Here is a 16,451-nt window from a genome sequence, read left to right as displayed (position 1 = left end):
AATACATTTTATTATTATTATTATTTAGTTTTATTAACAGCCGAGCGGCTGTTTCCGGTGGGTCGGTTGTATTTTGAAAGGAAAGCGGAAACACTTGAAGAATTAACTTGACACGTCGCAGTAGCTTTTATTTTGTAAAACCGGAAGTGAAGACACACAGCTACTAGCTAGCGGCTAGCGGCTAGCTGGCTAGCTAGGCCCGTCACAGCACTGTCGAATTATTATTAATTATTTTATTCTGAAGGAAACCGGATGTCTTAAATTTGCTAGCTCTCCAACAGGAAATTCAAAATTTGCTCATTCGACGGAGTCCTGCAGTTGTCGGTTGTCACCACCAGGTGGCATCAGAGACTACATTCTGCTGTATCTGCGCTACCAAATGGAGGGTGGTGAAACACTGTTGGACGGAGAAGTATAATTGTAGCTCTGTCAGTATAATTCCACCACAAGATGGCGTTAATACCCACTTTTCACTGCATTCTGCATCACAGTGCAGCTCAAAGCTCAGCTCAGCTCAACAGTTCTACAAACCCACAGCGCGTTGCATCCACGACGTGTTGTGGTCTTGTAGATCTGCTATTTTCGGCGCTCGACACCGTCCTGCGACGAAGCACAAATGTAATAAAATTAGCAAGATCTACCAGCTCACAGCGCGTTGCAACCACGACGTGTTGTGGGCTTGTAGATCTGCTATTTTCTGTCATACACGGTGCTCAAATGGAAAGAAACTTTAAATGAATGGATGTAAATTCAACTAGTTATTTAACTACTAATAATGAATGGATGTAAATTAAACTAGTCGTTATTTAATTTATAACTATTAATAATGAATGGATGTGAATTACACTAGTCGTTATTTAATGTATAACTATTAATAATGAATGGATGTGAATTAAACTAGTTATTAACCTACTAATAATGAATGGATGTGAATTAAACTAGTCGTTATTTCATTTATAACTATTAATAATGAATGGATGTGAATTAAACTAGCTCTTTATGTGAATTAAACTATAGTTGTTTATCTCATTTAACTACTATTTTGTGAATTAAACTAGTTGTTATTTCATTTATATAAACTTGGTTACCTGATGTGTTTTAATATTTATATAAACTTGATTGATGTGTTTTATGTATACAAATTTGATAACATGATGATTGTCAGTAAATAAAAAGAGAATAAAACATTTAAACATATAATTTAGAGAAAAACACAAGCAGACTTGGCAACGCCGCTTCAAGCCTGCTTCTGATTGGCTCGTTTGCCATGAGTGGAATAGTTAGAGAGTGGCGACACGCTTTGATCTCTATGGGCTGTAGTTCCACACGTTGGAACTATCCGATTGAGATAGAATGAGCACTTCCTCATTCCATTATTACAATGGGGGGGGGGGGGGTCAACGCTACTGACGTCATCTCTCTCACTAGATTACTCTGGGTCGGCGATGTTGGTCTTCCGGGTTGTTGACGTCGGCAGCTCAGCCTAAACAGCTCGAGGCAGCCGGATGAACCGTTAATGTGTTTTATTTACTTTTATAGATGGAGTAATTAATCAATGACGTAGAATTGATCCTTAATTGATGTAAACAGTCCACGTGTGAAGCCGACAGTCTGAATAGAGCATTAGTATTCATAATAAGTGACATCATCAGTTCTGTTTAGCTGATTATAGCTACAGTAGCTCATCTTACAGCTGGAGTCAACAGAGGATATCCATATTAATAAAGTGATGAGTATTAATGACATGAAGTCATATTAAAGTCCATGTGATTGGCTCACATGGAGCTGCAGTTGTGAAGGTTGAAGGTAAGAGCACTTATCTGTTATAACATTATAATTATTGATTGAAGTATTTGTTAACAGTTTGCAGAATTACAGTACATTTCAAGCACAACTCAATACAAAGACCGTTACTATATGACTGGACGACACCATTAAGTATTACACTTGTTTACAAGAGGGTCCACCATGTTCAATTAAATTGTTGTTTCATCTGAAAAGATCACAGGATCTATTGAATGTGACAAACTGACATATTGATCTTAGTGAAGTATTTAGACAGGTACATGGGTATCTTAGTGAAGTATTTAGACAGGTACATGGGTATCTTAGTGAAGTATTTAGACAGGTACATGGGTATCTTAGTGAAGTATCTAGACAGGTACATGGGTATCTTAGTGAAGTATGTAGACAGGTACATGGGTATCTTAGTGAAGTATTTAGACAGGTACATGGGTATCTTAGTGAAGTATTTAGACAGGTACATGGGTATCTTAGTGAAGTATTTAGACAGGTACATGGGTATCTTAGTGAAGTATTTAGACAGGTACATGGGTATCTTAGTGAAGTATTTAGACAGGTACATGGGTATCTTAGTGAAGTATTTGGACAGGTACATGGGTATCTTAGTGAAGTATTTAGACAGGTACATGGGTATCTTAGTGAAGTATTTAGACAGGTACATGGGTATCTTAGTGAAGTATCTAGACAGGTACATGGGTATCTTAGTGAAGTATCTAGACAGGTACATGGGTATCTTAGTGAAGTATTTAGACAGGTACATGGGTATCTTAGTGAAGTATTTGGACAGGTACATGGGTATCTTAGTGAAGTATTTATACTGTACACATATACTGTATGTGTATAAATACATGTGTATATGTGTGTAGTTGTGTACTCCAGGATGGTACACGCAGGGTACATCGGGCTGGAGAGGGACCGTCCTCTCATCAGAGTCCCGTTTCCCCACCTGGCCGTAGGGACGGTTCTGTTGGCTCTGACTGGACTGATCCTCTGTCTGGTTCTGTCTCTGATGTACCACTACTCTGAGAGTACTTATACTCACTGTCTGGTACGTACACTGTACTGTACTGTACTGTACTGTACTGTACTGTACTGTACTGTACTGTACTGTACACTACACTACACTACACTACACTACACTACACTACACTTATGTATTTACGTGCCAGGGGCAGGTGGGCAACCCTTAGTGTTTTATTTAGCTGCCAGGGGCAGGTGGGCAACCCTTAGTGTTTTATTTAGCTGCCAGGGGCAGGTGGGCAACCCTTAGTGTTTTATTTAGCTGCCAGGGGCAGGTGGGCAACCCTTAGTGTTTTATTTAGCTGCCAGGGGCAGGTGGGCAACCCTTAGTGTTTTATTTAGCTGCCAGGGGGCAGGTGGGCAACCCTTAGTGTTTTATTTAGCTGCCAGGGGCAGGTGGGCAACCCTTAGTGTTTTATTTAGCTGCCAGGGTTCAAGTGGGCAACCCTTAGTGTTTTATTTAGCTGCCAGGGGCAGGTGGGCGACCCTTAGTGTTTTATTTAGCTGCCAGGGGCAGGTGGGCGACCCTTAGTGTTTTATTTAGCTGCCAGGGGCAGGTGGGCAACCCTTAGTGTTTTATTTAGCTGCCAGGGGGCAGGTGGGCAACCCTTAGTGTTTTATTTAGCTGCCAGGGGCAGGTGGGCAACCCTTAGTGTTTTATTTAGCTGCCAGGGGCAGGTGGGCAACCCTTAGTGTTTTATTTAGCTGCCAGGGGGCAGGTGGGCAACCCTTAGTGTTTTATTTAGCTGCCAGGGGGCAGGTGGGCAACCCTTAGTGTTTCATTTAGCTGCCAGGGGCAGGTGGGCAACCCTTAAGGTCATTACACACTGGCGAATTAGCGACGCGATGCGAATAAGCAATCTGAAAATGCGAAATATTGCATGTTGCAGTTCGCCTGCGAATCTCTGCAAAATACGACACCAGAGCGAACAAATAAAAGCGAAAACGGTTGCATTTTCGCACATTCGCCACTGATGTGGAAGCTTGCATGGACTTCAATTGTTTTTTTTTAAATGCGAATTATTCGCACGAATATATCGCGTCGCTAATTCGCCAGTGTGTAATGACCTTTAGTGTTTTATTTAGCTGCCAGGGGCTGGTGGGCGACCCTTAGTGTTTTATTTAGCTGGCAGGGGCAGGTGGGCAACCCTTAGTGTTTTATTTAGCTGCCAGGGGCAGGTGGGCAACCCTTAGTGTTTTATTTAGCTGCCAGGGGCAGGTGGGCAACCCTTAGTGTTTTATTTAGCTGCCAAGGGGCAGGTGGGCAACCCTTAGTGTTTTATTTACCTGCCAGGGGCAGGTGGGCAACCCTTAGTGTTTTATTTAGCTGCCAGGGGCAGGTGGGCAACCCTTAGTGTTTTATTTAGCTGCCAGGGGCAGGTGGGCGACCCTTAGTGTTTTATTTAGCTGCCAGGGGCAGGTGGGCAACCCTTAGTGTTTTATTTAGCTGCAAGAGGCAGGTGGGCGACCCTTAGTGTTTTATTTAGCTGCCAGGGGAAGGTGGGCAACCCTTAGTGTTTTATTTAGCTGCCAGGGGAAGGTGGGCAACCCTTAGTGTTTTATTTAGCTGCCAGGGGATTCATTTACCTGCCAGCAGAGCCGTAAGCCAACACAAAGTGACTTGATTAGCTGTCATTTCTCCCAAAAAGAGGCTAAAAGTCAGCTGTGGTCTACTACTATAACAGCTGATCTGTTTGGTCTGTGTGTGTCTGTTAGCATGCAGGTGGACGTGAAGCTGATAGACCTGGATGAAACCAGCTCCTCGCCACTCGCCCTACACACTTGCCCTCGATATGCGCGTTCACGCGAGGCTGCGCCATATTAAGTGTCGTCTGAAACCAAGCAGCCTTGAGTGGAAGTGGCTTATAAAGCCCTCAAGAGTGAGTCTGTGCCGATCTAGACTCGATTGCCTTGTGCAGCCCTGCTCTCTGTCCGCATGGAAACCGCCACTTACAAATGTAAGTACCACCACAAATAAATGATAAATAAACTCCTCCTAAACAATCTTCATCTGATGCAGAATAGACAACGCTCTAACTGATGTTCACAAGGGCTCTTTATTTACCCCACCGTGAAAAGCTATAAATGAAACCACACAAACAAAACAACTTTTAACAATGATTTATAAACACCATGGATGTATATGACATGTCATTTTTGACAGTCACGCTGTATTTCCTTTTTCCATATTAATGAAATCCACATGTCACACAAACGTACACGATGCAATGCAATATAACTGTACAAACAAAATAACAGGTAACACAATTGCATGATGGTAACCATGGCAACGAATGGTGTCTGTTTCCTGTTTCTGCACAAGGAGGGCGAGTGTATTTCCAAACTGTTTTTTTATACCCAGGACCCTAATCAAGGGAACTTGATTCAGCTGGAGGGGCACTTCCTGACGAGGGAACCTCCCGAGAGCACTTCAAGTCAAGCGACTGGTTTCAGAAAGGGCCACGGGGAGAACATATAGTCTTCATCATGGCCCCTGAAGAGCCCCAGGAAGTCAGGAACCTGATGGATCAGAGTGCCCTGCTCACTACAGGTAAGATGCACGCTCGCACGCACGCAACACACACACACACACACACACACACACACACACACACACACACACACACACACACACACACACACACACACACACACACACACACACACACAGGAGATGTTTATTGTTTATACATTTTGAAAACTTAAAAAATGGCACATTCCGTAAATATGAAAATGTCTAGCAGGGGGAGTGTTTACTGGGTAGGTACCCTCACATGTTCTCCCCGTGTCCCCTAGGGTAGGTACCCTCACATGTTCTCCCCGTGTCCCCTAGGGTAGGTACCCTCACATGTTCTCCCCGTGTTCCCTAGGGTAGGTACCCTCACATGTTCTCCCCGTGTCCCCTAGGGTAGGTAGTAGGTACCCTCACATGTTCTCCCCGTGTCCCCTAGGGTAGGTACCCTCACATGTTCTCCCCGTGTCCCCTAGGGTAGGTACCCTCACATGTTCTCCCCGTGTCCCCTAGGGTAGGTCCCCTCACATGTTCTCCCCGTGTCCCCTAGGGTAGGTACCCTCACATGTTCTCCCCGTGTCCTCTAGGGTAGATACCCTGACATGTTCTCCCCAAAAACATGCAGTAATCCTGGTCTCTAAACTACCTCCCCCTGGCCAGTCACATACATGGAATGCAGAGAGACTGCATATAGATATATATAGAAGACAGAGTAGAAATAAAAATATGTGTGTGTGTGGGGGGGGGGTATGTAGGGAAAGCCAGTTTGAAAAGGTGGGTTTTGAGTGTGCTTTTGGACATTTCGGCTTACAAGACACTCACAAAATTGTACATACATAATGATACATATACACAAATAGACAGTTACTCATGGATACATCGTTCTCCAACGTAACTGCCATGCCTTCTCTACGAATTTTCTTAAAACAAAAACTTCATTACTGAACAACCAATTTAACATAAAACGTTCAGACAAATCTGGGTACTTATCCTGAATTCTTTCAAATAAAGAGTTTCTTAAATCATGGTATAGTGGACAATAGAATACAACATGAAACTCATCCTCTACAACTCCCAGGTCACAAAGAGCACACAGTCGCTGCTCCTCAGGAATGCCAGTATAGCCTTTTACTAAGAGGAGGCATAATGAACGATACTCACAGACCAAACAGCTGCAGTGTAGTGGTATTATCATGTAATCTTTGATTAAGAAAGGAAAGAGGCCGCACAGCTCGTAGTCACGATGCTATAAACTTTATTAATCCAACATTTCTGCAAGCAGGATGCCTTCTTCAGGGTATGAAGAAGGCATCCTGTTTGCCGAAACGTTGGATTAATAAAGTTATTAATTACTACTACTACTACAGAGGCTGCCTGTCGAAGGTACATTGTTATTAAACTACAGAGGCTGCCTGTCGAAGGTACAGTGTTATTAACCCATTCTGACCTGAGATCAGATTCTAAAAATGTCTGTTTGAAAATGACAGTTTTCTGAAAAAGCTATGTTTCTATGTCAGTCGTTCTTCGAATAGCAGACCTACAAGCTCGTAGCGCGCCACTCGGTGGCGCGCTATGAGCTTGTAGATCTGCTATTTTTCAATAGCTAAAGCATAACGTAATGCTAACACCAAAAGGGGTTCCCGCGCAAAATGGGTTAAACTACAGAGGCTGCCTGTCGAAGGTACAGTGTTATTAAACTACAGAGGTTGCCTGTCAAAGGTACAGTGTTATTAAACTACAGAGGCTGGCGTCGAAGGTACATCTGATTAAGACGACCCCCATTTTTCAAGACTCATTTGTGGAAAAAGAACATTGAATGTCAAATAGTCTAGTCCCTGATTATAATACGACCCAGTTATTTCCATTAGGAAAAAAACATTATTTCAGACCAATATGATATGTGATTTCAGTATCTACTATGTTCTATCTGTTCTTAACTAATATTCTGCTCTCTCCTGTTCAAGGTGTAATGGAGTGGGACATGATTGCAGTGAGTGGAGCCAAACAAACCAGAGATGAGAGCTCAGCCCAGCATGAATTGATAGTCAGGTTTTCTCCAGGCTAGCGGAAAAACGGCGACAGCTGAATGTCCAAAACGGACTCCCCGTGTCCTCTAGGGTAGATACCCTGACATGTTCTCCCCAAAAACATGCAGTAATCCTGGTCTCTAAACTACCTCCCCCTGGCCAGTCACATACATGGAATGCAGAGAGACTGCATATAGATATATATAGAAGACAGAGTAGAAATAAAAATATGTGTGTGTGTGGGGGGGGGGGGGGGGGGGGGGGGGGGTATGTAGGGAAAGCCAGTTTGAAAAGGTGGGTTTTGAGTGTGCTTTTGGACATTTCGGCTTACAAGACACTCACAAAATTGTACATACATAATGATACATATACACAAATAGACAGTTACTCATGGATACATCGTTCTCCAACGTAACTGCCATGCCTTCTCTACGAATTTTCTTAAAACAAAAACTTCATTACTGAACAACCAATTTAACATAAAACGTTCAGACAAATCTGGGTACTTATCCTGAATTCTTTCAAATAAAGAGTTTCTTAAATCATGGTATAGTGGACAATAGAATACAACATGAAACTCATCCTCTACAACTCCCAGGTCACAAAGAGCACACAGTCGCTGCTCCTCAGGAATGCCAGTATAGCCTTTTACTAAGAGGAGGCATAATGAACGATACTCACAGACCAAACAGCTGCAGTGTAGTGGTATTATCATGTAATCTTTGATTAAGAAAGGAAAGAGGCCGCACAGCTCGTAGTCACGATGCTATAAACTTTATTAATCCAACATTTCTGCAAGCAGGATGCCTTCTTCAGGGTATGAAGAAGGCATCATGTTTGCCGAAACGTTGGATTAATAAAGTTATTAATTACTACTACTACTACAGAGGCTGCCTGTCAAAGGTACATTGTTATTAAACTACAGAGGCTGCCTGTCGAAGGTACAGTGTTATTAACCCATTCTGACCTGAGATCAGATTCTAAAAATGTCTGTTTGAAAATGACAGTTTTCTGAAAAAGCTATGTTTCTATGTCAGTCGTTCTTCGAATAGCAGACCTACAAGCTCGTAGCGCGCCACTCGGTGGCGCGCTATGAGCTTGTAGATCTGCTATTTTTCAATAGCTAAAGCATAACGTAATGCTAACACCAAAAGGGGTTCCCGCGCAAAATGGGTTAAACTACAGAGGCTGCCTGTCGAAGGTACAGTGTTATTAAACTACAGAGGTTGCCTGTCAAAGGTACAGTGTTATTAAACTACAGAGGCTGGCGTCGAAGGTACATCTGATTAAGACGACCCCCATTTTGCAAGACTCATTTGTGGAAAAAGAACATTGAATGTCAAATAGTCTAGTCCCTGATTATAATACGACCCAGTTATTTCCATTAGGAAAAAAACATTATTTCAGACCAATATGATATGTGATTTCAGTATCTACTATGTTCTATCTGTTCTTAACTAATATTCTGCTCTCTCCTGTTCAAGGTGTAATGGAGTGGGACATGATTGCAGTGAGTGGAGCCAAACAAACCAGAGATGAGAGCTCAGCCCAGCATGAATTGATAGTCAGGTTTTCTCCAGGCTAGCGGAAAAACGGCGACAGCTGAATGTCCAAAACGGGTCTAAGTCCACCATGGTTATTTTATTTATTTTCCTGAGCACAGAGCATGATTTGAATCGTTTTATATAGGAGCATGCAGCACATATTTCACCACATATGAGTGTGACGATGCAGTGAGCCTCGTCACACTCATTCAGCCAAACTTTAGGCCATAATTGTCGTACTCGTTCAGTGCTAACCAGCACTTTGGTGGACTTAAAGTCTGCTACAGCTCAGGAAGACGTCCAGATTGAAACACACCACACACCACACGTTATAACTGAAATGTATAATTGTTACAGCTTGTGAACCAAACATGTTTATGGTTAACAAATATTATGTTATATTATTATTATACAAATGTAGAATCTATGATCCTATGTCCTAGGATAGGTGGTGGTGTAGCAAAGATTAGGCACAACATTTGGAATAGAATTATACCGTTCTATATTCTGTGCTTTATTGTTGCTACACTGCCTGTCTTTGGTTTAGGGGTAGGGTTAGATAGGGTTATTGTTGCTAAACTGCCCTCTGTTATTGTTGCACATAAGACTAAGAGACTCAAAAACGAAATTAAGTGTCTTTTTAACTAGGAGAAACGTAATTTCATTTTTTTCTGCTGCTACAGTTGGGAAGAATGACAAAATAAATCAATCAATCATTGCACTGAATTATTGTTACATATTCCTGTAAATGTTTTGGAAATGCATTGGTAAAAAATGTGTGGGAATCCTGCGACACTCATAGTGCCCTTAAATTATTTGATCTGTGTTTATTACTGCAGTCTAGTGCTGATGTTTTATTGTGTATCTTAGTTTTATCCAGTGTTTTATTGTCCACTAATTGTCTACCAGACTACCACATCATGTTTTTTTAACTTGTAGTCAGCTCAATGAATGAACTGGTTGGTGGAGACGTGTAATATTTCACCACTACACCCATAGGTGTCCCTGACAGACTTATCAAAGTTCCTCTCCACCTGTAAACAAGAAAGCGCTCCTTGGCGTTGCTGAAATGGTGAATATTTTCAGCTCCATCCATAGTTTTAAAGAATTAAATGTTTCTTCTGTATTCTCTTTTTTTGATAGCTTGTTGTGAGTCTGGTGTTCATAAGAAAATAATAACATGCTTCTTTCTCTGTTGAGTTGACACAAGAAACAAGCAGCCTAAATTACAATGGGTTCAATCTATGAATTAACCTTCAGGAATGAAATAATGTAACTATAATTCATGGGTTAATTATTATCCATTTTAAGTTATTTCATGGTACATTATGTGGTCTGTTATTATATTGTAGGCCTATAGTTATTTTAACCCTATTTTCAAATATAACTTTCCTCAACTCAACTCTACAAAAGGCAGCACAAAATGGTTATAGAGCTGTTACTGATTTTGTCCACTTGAGGGCGTCAGAGACCCTATTTTCCTTTGCGGGACAAAGGCCGTTGAATAAGAACAGAACTCAGAACTTTGCAAGGGTGATAATGAATATGATGCTTTATGAAAACAATAGCAATCTCTAGCAGTCACTTTGGGACAAATAGCATTTATTTCCCCTCAAAACTATTTAAATAGTAGTCTAGGCCGCACACGCAGTCACGCACACACGTACACACAGGTACAACCCAGCCCACGGCCCCGCCCCTACTTGAATATTATGTCACTCCATTCATCCATCCTGTCAGCCAATCACATCGCGTCGTTCTCCGCACGTGACCTGCCCCGCGTCACTTTGATTGAATGATTGGAAGCATTTGTGTCGGCGTCTTATCACTCCTAAGACCGACCATGTTGAATGAATCCTTTTCCACTCACGTCGGCAGGTTAACAAAACACAACAGCCAAAACCCAAAACCATCCCTGACGGACCAGCGGCGGACCCCCTGGCTGTAGCCATTTAAACCCTGTGCTAACCGTACCTGCTACTGGTAAAGGATTTATCATTTTCAGAAGGGCTTTCATAAAAGGTGGATTTACAGAGGAACTGTTTTAAGTTGTTTTTTTTTTTTTTGAGAGAAAGGTAGGCTATCGTTTGAACTGTGGAACATTTAGGGCATCTAGAGTTGTGTGAATTTAAATATTTCGTTTGGTTTGTATGTAGAAGGTTGCTGTGAAATGAAATGTAAGGCATTTAAACCAAATGTGTTGGAAAAAGTAACCTTTCAGTTGTGTTGACACACTGACGCCACACAGCTGAGTCAAATGACTAATTGGCATCACCAGTGCAATGGGATGAATCTAGAGTTTTAATGCATGCCGTCCATTGATCCACATTTAATTTACAATCTGCTTGTATTAAACAATGCTAAACTCCCCAACGTTGCAGCTGTAGGGCAAGCTTGAATTATAGCCTACTCTCAATCTGCAAAGCATTTGTTTCATAAAAATACACCGTAGACGTGTTATAAGTGACGTTGAGCTACTTTCTGTTTGGAGAAGCACTTTTTAATTAATGGGTAGTGCTGCTCAGCTGCTGCCTCCTGCATTGTGAGAATTTGTGACAATTCGAAACGGGTGTGGTAGGCATGGCTGTTCAGTGAAGTGACTTCCAAAGGTAGGCTACTCGACATTACTTACAGTAATTTGTATTTTAAATTGCTTTCTAGAAGCGGATGAGATATTGACTCTACAAACTTAAAATAAATACACATTTTGATATTGCACTTTTAAATATTCTTAAAAGGATCCCTGGTTATAAGTATAATGTTTGCTATGAGCATTTGTGCAGTAGTATTATCACAACACAAGTAGCACGTTGTGTCCGCATTTGATATACCGCAAGTATTGAGCGAGCGGCGCATGGGGTGCAGTGAGTGTTTATGTTTAGCTGTGGCCAGCGCTGGCTGTTTAGACAGGTTGCTCTGTCGGGACGCTTAGCGGACTGTAGCGTGGTGGAGAAGTCCTGTAGGCTGTGTTGTTGCGTGGTGGTGTTTTGTACGTCCATAAAGAGTCACGTCAGTATAAACATACGGACTCTGAGCCATAGTAATGATTAGCATCGTGACGGCCGGCATAGTGCGTGCGTGCGGTCTGCGCATAGCGCAAGGCACTTTGGTGAATTGCATTCTGGGTATTGTAGTTAATGCTAGATTCCAGCCCGTTGTAGTAACAGAAGTTGTGCAGTGAGTGCATTGCATTTATGATGCCAGTTTTCTTTATAGTGCAGCCTGTATCAGTAGTGAGATGTTTGCATTTATATTTAGTAGTTCAGTGAGAGAGAATATATTGTGAAAGTCTTTAAAATAATATTGTACTGTTTATTATTATTGCATTTATATTCAAAGAATATGATAGTGATACAGTTTTATTCTTCTTGATTTCTCAGGTTTATTACCTGTGTACTGTACCGTGGTCTACAATAAATATGAAACACGAGTAATGACATTGTGTGCTGCCTGTTACTAGCCTTTCGGAGGGCTTCATCCACAAAACTCCGAACAACAAATATGCCTTAAAACATTATACTTAACCCTCTGTAACGAAAATCTTAAAATAGAAACCTTAAATATTTTCTTTTCTTTCACTCAATAGGAACTGCTCCTGTTGCAAGTTGATTATGTCATATGCATAATATGCTAATACAAAAACAGCTTAATTGATATAAGCATCAAAGCAATATTTTAAGTACTTTTTATTAGCAAGTGCATTCCATAGCACTGGACCACACATGGACATCATAAACCTGCGACGGGAACAGTTCCTATGGAGTAAAAGATTATCTATTTATGAAAGAAATAAAATATTGAAGGGGTTTATATTTTACAATTTTAGTTATAGATGGCAAGTATAATGTTAAGGAATATTTGTCTTATTGGCCAGAGATCCTTTTAAAATGTTTCTATTGCTGTGAGTGATATGGTCAGCTTCTGATGTCTTTCTTTCTTTCTAGATGTAGACGACCGTAGATGCTGCTGGAACGCTGAACCTGAGGATGCCCTGGTCTCTTGTGTGGACCCCCCCTCCCCCCCATGTGAAGGTCACCAGGGTTCTTAGTGGCCTCGAGGCCTGCTAAGATGTCCATGTGGATATTATGAGTGTTTGTATAGAGAGAAGCATCATGGCTGAAGAGCTTTGCATATCAGTCGTTTCTTGCTGCTGCCAAAGTCAAATTGTGATATCTGTAGTGTTTAGTTCATGGCCGCTTATGAGATGTAGATATAAGTACACCTGACTGGTGGAAATAGCCTTGTGATACATACTGGGTGTGCTCTTTGGTCCTTCACAAAACAAACAAACAAAAGCTGCACAAAATGCCACAAACTCACTAAAAGCTGCACAAAATCACACAAATCAAGGGATGTCCGACAGTCCGTGTCCAACTCCTAATTGCCGATATCAACAGATATATATATATATATGCAGGCTTTTTCCAGTGGTGGAAACATAACTCAAATGTTTTACTTAAATAAAAGTAGGCTATAAATACTGCAATATAGAAATACTCCGTTACAAGTAAATTCAACATGTACTCGAGTAAAGGTACAAAGGTTTTGGTATAAAAAATTACTTAAAATACCAAAAGTAATTATTAATAATTACTCATGCAAAATGTCTCATCTAAAATGATCTAATCAAGTTTTCAAATGTATAAAAATAATTTGAAAATAGCAGATCTACAAGCTCACATGTGTCTTATTGTATTGTGAGCTTGTAGATGTTTTTAATGTAAAAAAAAAAAAAAAAAGTAAAATTAAGGGTTAGGGTTATTAATTTTTAATGCCTTTAACGGCCGATAATATCGGACATCCCTAACAAAAACATATATCAAATGTGTCTACATTTCAAAGTGCCACTAAAACTTCACCAATAAATAAAAAAACATCCACAAGTTCCATAAATTAAATGCCACAAAGGTTTGACAAACATGCCGAAAAAATGAAGAAATTACAAAAAATACGTTTCATAAACATCTTCTGCCGTATGTCCATAGAACAAGCCAGTACAGTGTGTCATTGTCTAGGTCACCTAAGCCACGATCACCATTCGGTGGCCGGTATTTGGGGCAAATGGTCATTACGTGTTCCACAGTCTGTAGTGGATCCTCGCATTCACAGTGGGCACTGTCCGAGATGTCCCACTTCTGCTTTGAGGGTTGTCCACTCCTTGCAGGGGAGGTGCTGGCAAAGAACATATTTGGGGTCCTCAATGTATTCCACTGGTCCCTCTGTCTTGCCTTCACCCAGGATGCCTTTGAGGTGTCAGCTGGTGTTGTGTGGAGCAGTTCTTGGGCCTGTGTTGGCAAAGGGGCACCGTGACTTGAGGCACGTGTGCTGTGGCAAAGGGTGCCGTGACTTGGTGTGTGTGTGTGTGTGTTGTGGCAAAGGGTGCCGTGACTTGATGTGCGTGTGGTGTGTGTGTGTTGTGGCAAAGGGCACCGTGACTTGAGGCACGTGTGCTGTGGTGTCTCTGATGACCTTGTGGAGGAGATGGCTGGGATTCACTCAGCTGTGCCTTCCCGGTGAGGGCCAGCGTGGCTGCTTCTCGTCTGACCTCTGTTGGAGTGATTCCAGCGAGAGCAGGCAGGCAGTTTGTTTGGGGTGGCCCATCCTGTGTTGAGGGCAGCATCCAGCTTCTTGACATGAGAGCTACGGCTCCAGACTGGGGCACAGTACTCTGGTCGTCTGCATAGCCATACTACATTGATGTTGTTGCAGGGAGGTCGTGGATGTAGCTGTTGAACAGCAGTTACTGGTGTGGAACCGAAAAGCTTCACAAACATGCCAAAAATGTCTAGTTTTTAATCTAGTTTATTTTCAAATAAATTTGTTTTTACTTCCGTTTTGTGAAGCAACTTTGGGTACCTTGAAAAGTGCTATATAAAAATTGTATGTATTATAAAAAAACAGCAATTGTCGCCACACAGACATCACAAATTCCTATTGGCAGCAGCAACAAGTGAGTGATGTGCAAAGCCATTCATAGACTATAACCACCATGTCTTCCTTCCAGATGCTGAGAGGCTCAACCGGAGCCCCTACAGGTGGATATCTGCAGTTCTCGCTGTCCATGGATGAATCTGCATGGGGGGCTCTGAAGGCGGCTCAAAGTAAGAAACCACTTAGACTTTTCTATTACTGTGAGTGTTATGGTCGGCTTTTATTTTAAATGTTCTCTATACATTTTGTGTATGATGTGAAAGGACACAATGTACGTATATCTGGCTCTTGGTCACTTTAATTAATCTTTCGTTCTTTCTTCCTTAGGGTGGATGGGTCATGGTAGACGTCGTGGAAGGACAGAGATCCGTTTCAAAGCTTCCCTCCCGGAGGACTTCTGCTGTGAGTAGGAATAGTTCTTGTTGGGATGGATATCTGTTGTACTGTTATGGTATGAAGTATAGCATGGCAGTATGATGCCTCCTAGTGGCACTGTGGTTGAATGTCTGTCAGCTCTCCAAGCTAATCAAAGTCTTAATGACACTTTTGTTAACCACTTCAACCCCAGCATCCCTATTCTGGGGGAGCGTTCAGCCAAATTAGCAGATCTACAAGCTCACACTGCGTTGCAACGTGTTGTGAGCTTGTAGATCTGCTATTTTTGGCAAATCAATTTGTGTAGAGTGAAATCGGAGCATATACCAAATGCTCTCTTTAAAGGTCTGTTTTATCAAATCTATAGAGGGTTTAAGTGGTTCTGAATATGCAGCTCAACAAAAGCTAATTTGGTCTTTATTTCTTTCTTTCTTAGGACGGAGATCTGTGTAGGTGCCGGAGGACTTCAGACCTGGGCCTGCCGGTGAGGAACCGCACAGTAAGAACCACTCTAGGCCTTTCATGATTATGAGGTTTCTTTTTACTGGACGATTATTGTCGCTCAAATAAATTGCAATTAAATATTTAAGTGTGGCCCAGATGGTTAGCTCAACTGTCTGGGCACCTATGCTGCCAAGCCAGCCGGATGGCGTGCTACGGGTTCGACTCCCGACGGCCTTTGCCGCGTGTCACTCCCCATCTCTTTCCCCCTTTCCTGTCTATATACTGTTCACTATCAGTAAAGGCATAAAAAGCCCCAAAACCAACATGAGGGCTATGGCTCCAGACTGGGGCACAGTACTCAGCGGTGGGGAACACCAGAGCCTTGGTAACGGCTAGACGCCGTATCGGTGCGGCACAGGTGGTGGTCTTTCTCTTGACGCTGTCAGGTGTTGTTTAAAGGACAGTGTTCTGTCCAGCTTCACCGCAAGATATGATGGGGAGGAATGGGACTGTAAAAATATACAAATGACACCACTGCTATCACCGAAGAGCACACCCTAATTGATCACGTCTAGGAATGTCAACAATTTAGGCAGTTATCACATACTTTATCCAGAGTGACTTACAGTAAGCAACAACAACACATAGTAATACATCAAATTCATAAACAATTGTCATCAAGAATAAGAAGTAATCTAATAACCTAACAGTAGACTATTGGCAGCAACAACAAGGGAGTGATGTGCGAAGCTCTTCAGCCGTTCATAGACGATAACCGCCATGTCTTTCTTCCAG

The 16,451-nt window shown here is 41.9% G+C and overlaps 1 long non-coding RNA gene across 1 annotated transcript; it reads left to right on the top strand.

The window, feature by feature from the left end:
• The first annotated feature begins 2,748 nt into the window (after positions 1-2,748).
• On the top strand, positions 2,749-9,551 carry LOC310858830. Its single transcript, XR_014569236.1, has 4 exons — positions 2,749-2,851; positions 5,186-5,374; positions 7,300-7,453; positions 8,847-9,551. It is a non-coding gene; the product is annotated as an uncharacterized lncRNA (long non-coding RNA).
• Positions 9,552-16,451: the final 6,900 nt, after the last annotated feature.

The sequence above is a fragment of the Protomyctophum parallelum genome, assembly GCF_964188405.1.
Source record: "Protomyctophum parallelum genome assembly, chromosome: 5".
Lineage (NCBI taxonomy): Eukaryota > Metazoa > Chordata > Actinopteri > Myctophiformes > Myctophidae > Protomyctophum > Protomyctophum parallelum.
The sequence above is the reverse complement of the archived record's forward strand: the minus strand, read 5'-3'. Positions and strand labels throughout refer to the sequence as shown.